The sequence below is a fragment of the Myotis yumanensis genome, unplaced genomic scaffold, assembly GCF_028538775.1.
Source record: "Myotis yumanensis isolate MYYU_CA2020_CCGP unplaced genomic scaffold, mMyoYum1.0.hap1 SCAF_10, whole genome shotgun sequence".
NCBI lineage: Eukaryota > Metazoa > Chordata > Mammalia > Chiroptera > Vespertilionidae > Myotis > Myotis yumanensis.
Genome location: NW_027223761.1, coordinates 67,819,334 through 67,827,791, shown reverse-complemented (window position 1 = coordinate 67,827,791; position 8,458 = coordinate 67,819,334). Strand labels below are relative to the sequence as shown.

General features: G+C 51.6%; 1 long non-coding RNA gene across 3 annotated transcripts; it reads right to left on the bottom strand.

Moving 5' to 3' along the window:
* Positions 1 to 262: 262 nt before the first annotated feature.
* LOC139018269 (uncharacterized) lies at positions 263 to 6,680 on the bottom strand. Of its 3 annotated transcripts, none has more exons than XR_011472903.1 (4): positions 6,597 to 6,680; positions 1,823 to 1,887; positions 1,175 to 1,306; positions 263 to 1,066 (listed from the first exon to the last, which is right to left on the bottom strand). It is a non-coding gene; the product is annotated as an uncharacterized lncRNA (long non-coding RNA). The 3 variants fall into 3 exon arrangements; XR_011472901.1 differs by having other exon boundaries at positions 1,823 to 1,940; positions 6,597 to 6,679; XR_011472902.1 differs by lacking the exon at positions 6,597 to 6,680 and adding an exon at positions 2,498 to 2,935.
* Positions 6,681 to 8,458: the final 1,778 nt, after the last annotated feature.

Sequence of the window (8,458 nt, the reverse complement as noted above, 5' to 3'; positions counted from 1 at the left end):
TTTATATGAACTACAATTGCAGTCATGCAGAGAAACAATACAGATGAATAAGTGATAACATTTTCAAGCAAGGAGGAAGAGAAAGAGGAGGAAGGATCTGACTTATGGTTAAAGGCAAACTTAAGGCAATGAAACAAACTTCAGTCTCTTCATGCAAATTGCTCCTGCCCCCCAATACCTGTGGGGAATGGGCCTTGCTCCTCAGCAGGAGAGTGGGGCTGGGAGAAAGGGGTCCCATTCAGGAGGCTGGTACTCTCTCTGGTGGGTCATCCTGTCCTTCTGTTTCTCAAGAGTAGACATCAAGAGCTTTCTCAAATGTGATACAGAACTTAGGTGTTCCATATAAAATAACACTCTCCCCCCTAGCTTTGTGTGAAGCTCATGGTATATGAAACAGCTCTAAAGGTAATCTTCAGAAGCCATAAAACGGCTATTTGTAGGAACCATCAATTGGCTCCTGAACTACTTGACTGTAGTGAACTCAAAGTGAACTCTTCTGGGGTTTTCAAAAACTGGTTTCACCCACTTATTAAAAACCCAGCCTATTAAAAATGCAGGGTTGCGTGTGAAGCTTGGGGAAGCTTATGCTGGTCATTTTCTCTGCTGCCATTGTTTATAACAAACTTGAATTAAAGGCATCTTTGTCATTTTTTTTTTGAACCCACACATAATGGGATGCGTTTTGGATTGTTGTTTTCTTTTTCTTCTTTTGGTTGCTCTAGGACAGCCGTGGGCAAACTACGGCCCGTTTGAAATGAATAAAACTAAAAAAAAAAGACCATACCCTTTTATGTAATGATGTTTACTTTGAATTTATATTAGTTCACACAAACACTCCATCCATGCTTTTGTTCCGGCCCGCCAGTCCAGTTTAAGAACCCATTGTGGCCCTCGAGTCAAAAAGTTTGCCCACCCCTGCTCTGGGGTGGGGCCCCGGTGATGAATAAGATCCAGCTGCTGCCCTCAAAGCGCCTGCAGGCTGGGGTTCAAGTGCCAGGTGAAGCCCGCCTTCCGGGACCAGAGTCAGCTTGAGCAGAGATGGGTAAGTGGATGTGCAGACAGCTGGCTGCAGGATATGGAGCAAGAAGGAAAAGAACCCAAAGACTGCCACTCAAAATACAAGTCGATACACAGAAAATACATACCAGAGTTGGCCGACAGTGAAATAACTCACCCCATTCAATGCGGGGAAAATGTGTCCCTCTCCTCTGAAGATATTACGCTGTGCGGAAACCATCCCTGTGTTTGCCCCAGCACTGGACGGCATCGTAATCATCTCCATCAGCTTTTTCATTCACTACACTTCCTGGCACAGAGCAGGATTAATAAATAATTGTTGGAATAAACAAACATTCAAGAAGGAATGTCCTCACTGGGTAGAAGGTTGAGCTAGGAGAATTCCAGGATTCTTTTCTACTCAGAGATTTTATGATCGTATAGAGAGCCTGACACGTGACAAGAGCCTGGCACGTGATGCCTGTGAAGTATTGGGGTTATTTGTACCCAGGTTTTATCTCCACATATAATTAGCGCATCCTTTTCTGCAAATGCAGTAATATTTACCGAGGACTATGTCAATCAATGTGCATGCATTATCTGATTTAATGTTCACAATGACACCCGGAGGCAGTGTTTTGGTTTCTATTGCTGCATGACTACCATTGGCTGAGCTGCTTCAGTGGCCCAGGTAGTTACACACTATATAGAGACCCATTTAATCCTCACAATAATATTTTTCTCCCAGATGAAAAGTGAGACTTAGAGAGGTTAAATAACTTGCTCAAAGTCACTCAACCACTACATGCTAGAGCCAGGATTTTACCACAGGTATGTCTCAGTCCACGTTCCAGGCTGCTCCATGCTGTAGGTCAGGCTCAGAAGCAGACTCTGGGATGAGATTGACATGAAGGAAGTTAATAAGGAGGGCTCAGGGGCAGCACCTGTGGGGGAAGTGAAAGACAGCACTAGGCAAAGCAGAGGGTGGGCTGTGATACAGTCAGAACAAAGAGCTCACCAGGCCCATGAGAGCTTTGGAGCTGGAGTAACCCTTCAGAGTTGGCGGGAATAGAGGAAGGGGTCTGGAACTTTATTACTCAAACCCCGTGCCCTCAGCAGGCATCACAGTCAATAGTTGCCATATAAACAAATGGACCAAGCAATCCATCCAAATGGAAGTGTTAAGGGAGGCAGCATTGCAGGGGGAGGGATGGCTTCTGCCTAAAGGCAGCCAGCCTAGCTCTGGCCCAGGAGTGGCTTTCCTGAAGAATGCTAGACTCTGCGGGGCCCTGACTCCCAGGTAGTCCTCAGAAGAAGCCAGATCTCTAAGCTCAAACAAAGAGCTAGATGAACACTGTGAGTCCACTCTATGACCTGCCCAAGGAGCCCTCAGCTCAGGCTGGTACATTTTTAATGTTGTTTAGTTTAGGCATGGCTGCAAAAGGAATCACCTTACAGTATTGAATTTATTTGCTCTAGGATTCAAAGTGTGATCACATACCCAATGAGGAGTTCCTTAAAGTAAGTAATTCAAGAGCTATTCACTCATAGAGGCCCGTGGTGGGGTATTATCAGCCGAAAGATGTTAAGAGCCAATCATCACAACAGTCATCTTCAAGGGGTGGTGTCCAAAGAGGGAGAAATGAATCAAAGAACTGCACGTTTCCCACACCCATTCCACAGGTCTGGGCCTGATCCAGCCTCGCCTTCAGTCTCTGTGGAGAACGGGAGGAAGGAGAAGCAGGGAGAATTGGAAGTCCACAGGGAAGAGGAAAAGATGAGATGACTTAAGGGAAATAGGACTGATGTATTGACTATGTTTATTTCACTTAATCCTTATCACAACCCTATAAATTACTCCAATTATAAGCTTTTCAGATGATGAAATTGAGATTCAAAAGGACTAATTGAGATACCATGACTATGGGAAGAAACAGGAGAGAGAAGAAGAAAGGGGTGAAGGGAGAAAGGAGGAAACTAGAGTTGGGTACATTTATCAGAAAAGGGTACATTTTAAAAATTGATTTTGAGAGGGAGTGGGGGGTAGAGATGAGAGAGAGAGAGAGAGAGAGAGAAACGAGAGAAACAGAGAAGCATCGATTTGTTGTTCCACTTATTTATGCATTCATTGGTTGCTCCTTGTGTGTGTCCTGACTGGGGATCGAACTCACAACCTTGGCGTATCGGAAAGATCCTCTAGCCAACTGATCTACCTGGTCAGGGCCTAGGGGACAATTTTTAAAATGTCACTAAAACATATTCATGCTGACAGAACCATGCTTCCTCTACCTGCACCCAAACTGAGAAACCAAAAGGCAAATCAGTCCCTGAACCCTTAGTCCTCATTCTACCTCCCTTTCTCCTGTCTAAATATCTCCTGACTCTGCTGGAGGTGCCCATCGACCTTTGATAAACTGTCTTTCCAGAGGTATTGACATGTGATGACAGGGATCACTTTTCACTTTATTTCTAATACAATTTTCAACAAGAAACGAACACTTACTGAGTACTTCTTATGCATCAGGAACTTTCAAATATGTTATTTCATTTACTCTTCACAACAACCCTGTCAAGACAAATAGTGATGATTTCTTCTGTTTATGGAGGGTGAATCTGAAGTTCAGAGAGGTTGAGTAACAAATGGTGTAAGAACCAGGACTCTAAGCCAGGCTGGAGACCACACTTTTCACCTGACCCTCCTGCCTCAAGGTTACTAAGGTCTGTGAGTTGTATGAATATTGCCCTGGCTTTGCCTTTGGTTTATCCAAACATTCAGGGTCCATCAGGGCTTGCAAATTTTGCATGGACCAGTTACCCAGTCCTGGGCATTTTATTTTTGTTTAGTTAACTCAATGTATTTGATGATTCTTGGTACTTACATAGCATACAGGCCTCCCTCAAATAAATTAAACCTCCCACCTGTCCTGAGTCTTTGGCAGGAAGAAGTGGTCACAGCCAATGCAAATAGAGGAGGAGTCCAGGAAAGGGGAGGGGTGAGAGAATATTGTAATGTGTGGAGCTCTGAGTGCAAGCTCCTCATTTTGCCTCCCCACCCCCTAAATAACCAGCACCCCCAAGGAGTCATTCAGTCTGTACTTTTGGTCTGTGGTTCCATAGTGACCCCACAGCCTGTGCACTTGGCAATCATTGTTGGTCTGGGACTGGCTCTAGCCTGTGTGGACAACTATAGATGCTGCCAATAGTTCCCTGGGGGGGGGGGGGGGGGGGGTGACCATTATTCACTGCACCCTGAGGCCCTGACTTTCTGCAGAGTGGAGGGGAGGGCACAGGTCCTCCTCCCAGGTTCTGGCAGTGCATTGAGGGAGGGCTGGCAAGCCAAAGCCCAGCCTGGTGTGTGTGTGTGTGTGTGTGTGTGTGTGTGTGTGTGTGTGTGTGAGAGAGAGAGAGAGAGAGAGAGAGAGAGAGAGAGAGATTAATTTTGGAGGTACACCCAAGTAGAAGGCACTGTCCACTCTGAACCAAATAATGAGGCAAGGGCCATATAAGTCAGGGCCCCCCAAACAGTCATCCTGTGGCCCTAAGTGTTACCATGCAACCAAGGATGTGGGGGAGAAGGAGGAGGTGGGACAAGTTTTGGATGGTCTAGGAACTGTGTCAAAGCGTCATTAATCCTCAACCCTGGGCAATGGAGAGAAAATATGTGTTCATGTCTCTATGGTATGTACAAATGCATCTGTAATTTCTCTAAAACAGCGCTGGGCTTGATGTCCCCTCTGTCATTTACCAATCCTGGGACCTTCACCAGGCACACACCTCACTGCAGGTAATGGTTGCTCTGGACCAGCTGTCAGGCAGTTCAGGGCCGGCACCTGCTCAGAGCACAGGAAGGTGCCCTTCCCCTGCACTCCCTCCCAAGGACTGTGAAGGGCGCTTAGCTTCCTTCCTGCTGACCTCCAGCCAGTGAGGCTCCTGGCTGTCTTTGGCTCCAGGGAGCCCTGAATGTGGAGGGACAGCACCAGGACCATGGTGTGTGTGTGTGTGTGTGTGTGTGTGTGTGTGTGTGTGTGCGTGTGTAGGGGAGGGGGTTGGGGGACAAAGGGGCTTTGTTTGGGAAGGGCTGGGTGGCCAGGCGCTGCCTGGGCTGCTGGCTTGGGAGTGGGCAGTCTGCTCCGCCCCCCCCTCCCCCCCCCCCGCCCCCCCCCGCTCCCCCAGGGGACCTCCTCCAGCCCAGCCCACCACGGCCAACCTCCAACAAGTTTTGTGAAATGTCAGGCAGGAATTCGGGAACGTGACCAGGGGCCGTTTGTCTTCCCCTGGGACAGGTAGGGGAGAAAGCCGCCGATCCTCGTGGACTGCATTGCGCCTGCCCGCCTGTGGGGTGGTTGCACCCAGTCCCAAGGTCCCCAGGGAGGCGGCCAGGTGAATGCGCCGCCCCAGGGTCTCGGCGGCTGCGCTTAGCCGATTCCTCCCGCGCAGAAAGGAGGTGCTGATGCCAGATGCACAGCGCCCCCCCGCCCCCGCCCCACCGGGGGGACGCTCAGGCCCCCAGCAGGGATACACTTGACCCCCCTCCTACCCTCTTCAGACCCTGGAGACTGAGCGGGGCTCAGTCCTAAAAGCTGGCGACCCTGCAGCTCCGATTGCAGAAAAAAAAATTCTATGTATCGGGCCTATACGCAAGGCAACCCGCACCTCCTTCGACCAGGCCCAGCCCCACGACGGCGCGGCGGGGAGGTTCTCTATGGGAGCCGGGCCGCTGGGTGCGGGAGGGCTCTGCTTGCGGTTGTCCGCTGCCTCGGCGCCCCTTCTCGGGCTCGGGCTCGGAGGAGGAGGAGGAGGAGGAGGAGGAGGAGGAGGAGGAGGAGGGGATCCGGGCGTGAAAGAGTCCTCACTACGATGGCTGCCCGCCCCGCCGATCCCCGGGGTCCGCCCCGCGAGGGCGGGCGGTGCAGAGTCCCACGGCGGCGGCCCCCACCCCTGCCCCGCACCCTCCCCGCTCCCAGCACCTTCGGCCGCACTCGCGCTGCGGGGAGAATGCGCCTGGAGTGGCCCGCGGAGGCCGGAGGGACTGCCGGTCCTTCCTACGGGTCCCGCCTCGCGTCCCCGCTCTGGGCGCCGGGTCTTCCCTTCCTCGGGCCGGGAAGGAAGCCCCGACGCCTCCCAGAAAAGGGCGGCCTCCTCTACCCGAGTCCCCATACCCCTGCGCCGCCCCGAACCCCGGGAGCACCCCGTGCGCCCTGATCCCGCCCTGGGAAGGGCGGCTGCCCCGCGGAGGCCGGCGCGGGGCTCTGGGTCCGGACATCTCTCGCCCTCTCGGGTCCCCACCCGGGGGTGGGCGCCTGGACTCCGGAGGTCTCACCCCGCCCGGCTGGGAAGGGCTGCGCGGTGCTAACCAGGGAGGTAAATTAACCATTAATTTACACCGAGAACAGGCTGCGGGGCCCACACCTGGGCGTCCACCTGGGGGTGCGGCTGGTCCCTGGAGTCAAGCCAGCGGAGGCCGGAGCGGGCGAAGGTGCCGGGACCGTGAACTCGGAGCGGAGGCCGGTGAATGGACCGCACGGTGGCGTCAGGCTCAGTCGGCCGACCCATCTCAGCGTGACCGGATTCTTCCGTGAGCCCAAGGGGCCCAACCTTACCTAGACCCGTGCCCCCTTTTCTGTGATGTCCCGCCTCCAAGATATGACAATTTAGTCGAGCCGTTCTTTGCACAAATATCTCCGCGCTCTTCCACCGCGAGCTGGTGTTATAGGTTCACCGGCAGAGGGCAACCTCTCCCCAGGTTCTCTACGCCCGTCTCCTAGGCCTACCTACCTGGGAGGTGGGACTGGTACTTCCCTGTTTACAGCCCTTTCCTTCCCGCGGGGCTCTTTCCTCCTCCTCTCCGGCTGGCATCGGCGTCCTCCAGTGGATCTAGGAGGTCTGGCCTCTCCCTCCCGCAGTGAGGCTTAGGGGAGAGGGTCCCAGCCCATCTTGTCTCTAGCAGAGCCAGTTTGAACTGGCTGTGTCCAGATGACTTGTCTTTTTATTCTTTAGGCCCTGGAAGCAGGGTGTGGGGTGTGTGTGCAAGGGCACAAAGGGGGGGGGAGGGGGGGTAGAGAAAGAGAGAGAGAGAGAGAGAGAGCTGGGCAGTCTCTGAAAGTGAGCGAGGGGAGGCCCTAACCGGTTTGGCTCAGTGGATAGAGCGTCACTGAGGGGTCCCAGGTTCGATTCCAGTCAAGGGCATGTATCTTGGTTGCGGGTACATCCCCAGTAGGAGGTGTGCAGGAGGCAGGTGATCAATGTTTCTCTCTCATCGATGTTTCTAACTCTCTATCCCTCTCCCTTTCTCTATGTAAAAAATCAATAAAATATTTTTTTAGAGAGAGAGAGAGAGCATGCGCACGAGGGGAGGATTTCCCAGTTGCTGGAAATCACCTCAGATTCCAGTTCAGTTAGCATGTGAAAGCGCCAACTCTGTGCCAGGCACTGCATTGCACACTGTCTTACTGGAGCAAGCTCCGTGTTTGAAGCTGTGAGATCCAGCTGGAGTTCTCTTTCCACGGATTTACTCTTACAGTAGTACATCTTGTTCATAGCACTTACCACTACGCAGCGAAACTCTTGTATAATCATTTTAGGCATTGAGTACATATTTATAAAGTGCCCACTATGTGCCAATAAATGACCCCTTGCCAAGCTTGTAGTCAGACAACAAGCAATCAATAGAATAACTATATCATATCCGTTGGAAGGGGACCAATTGTATAGGGCTTTGCAGACATTTACGGACTTCGGTCTTCATAAAGAAACGGGAAGCCATTCATGGGTTGTGAGCAGCAGATGGCCTTTCTCGGGATCACACTGGCTGCTGTGTTGAGAATAGACTGGGGAGGTCATTGAGGAAAATGGAGGCCCAGGTAGTGATCCAGGTGAGAGAGGGTGCTCTGTCAGGCGGGCGCAGTGCTGGAGGTGGATAGAAGTGGTCAGATCCTGGATATTTATTCCAAAGGAGATAAAAAAAAGATTCCTGTTCAGTTGTGGGGTATGAGAGAAAGGGGAATGGAAGAATAGAGCTGCTGCTGACTAAGACTGGAGGGCGGTGGAGCAAAGGTAGAGAAGAGCTTAACTTTGGACCTGAGGTTTCTATTAGAAGAACTAGGAAAGAGGTAGACTAGGGTGACCCTTGTGTCTAGAGGGGGCTGGGCTGGAGATAAGAAATGTGGGGTCGTCAGGATATATAAGAGCCTGGAGAGAGTGAATGGGACAGAGCCTGGGGCTGCCAACATGCGCATCACATCTGTTCCCTCTGCTCAGCTGTAACTCCCACGATCCTCTCTTGCTCATGGCTCCATGCACAGCACCTGCTCAGAGAACATCTATTAAGCTAACGAGGCTCACTTCTCTGACTCTCCCTGTCAACACATGTGAAATGAACATAAACATGATACCTACCTTATAAGTTTGTTGTCAGGAAAAGTTAAACGAGGTGATGAGAGTGAAAATGGCTTACAAATAATAG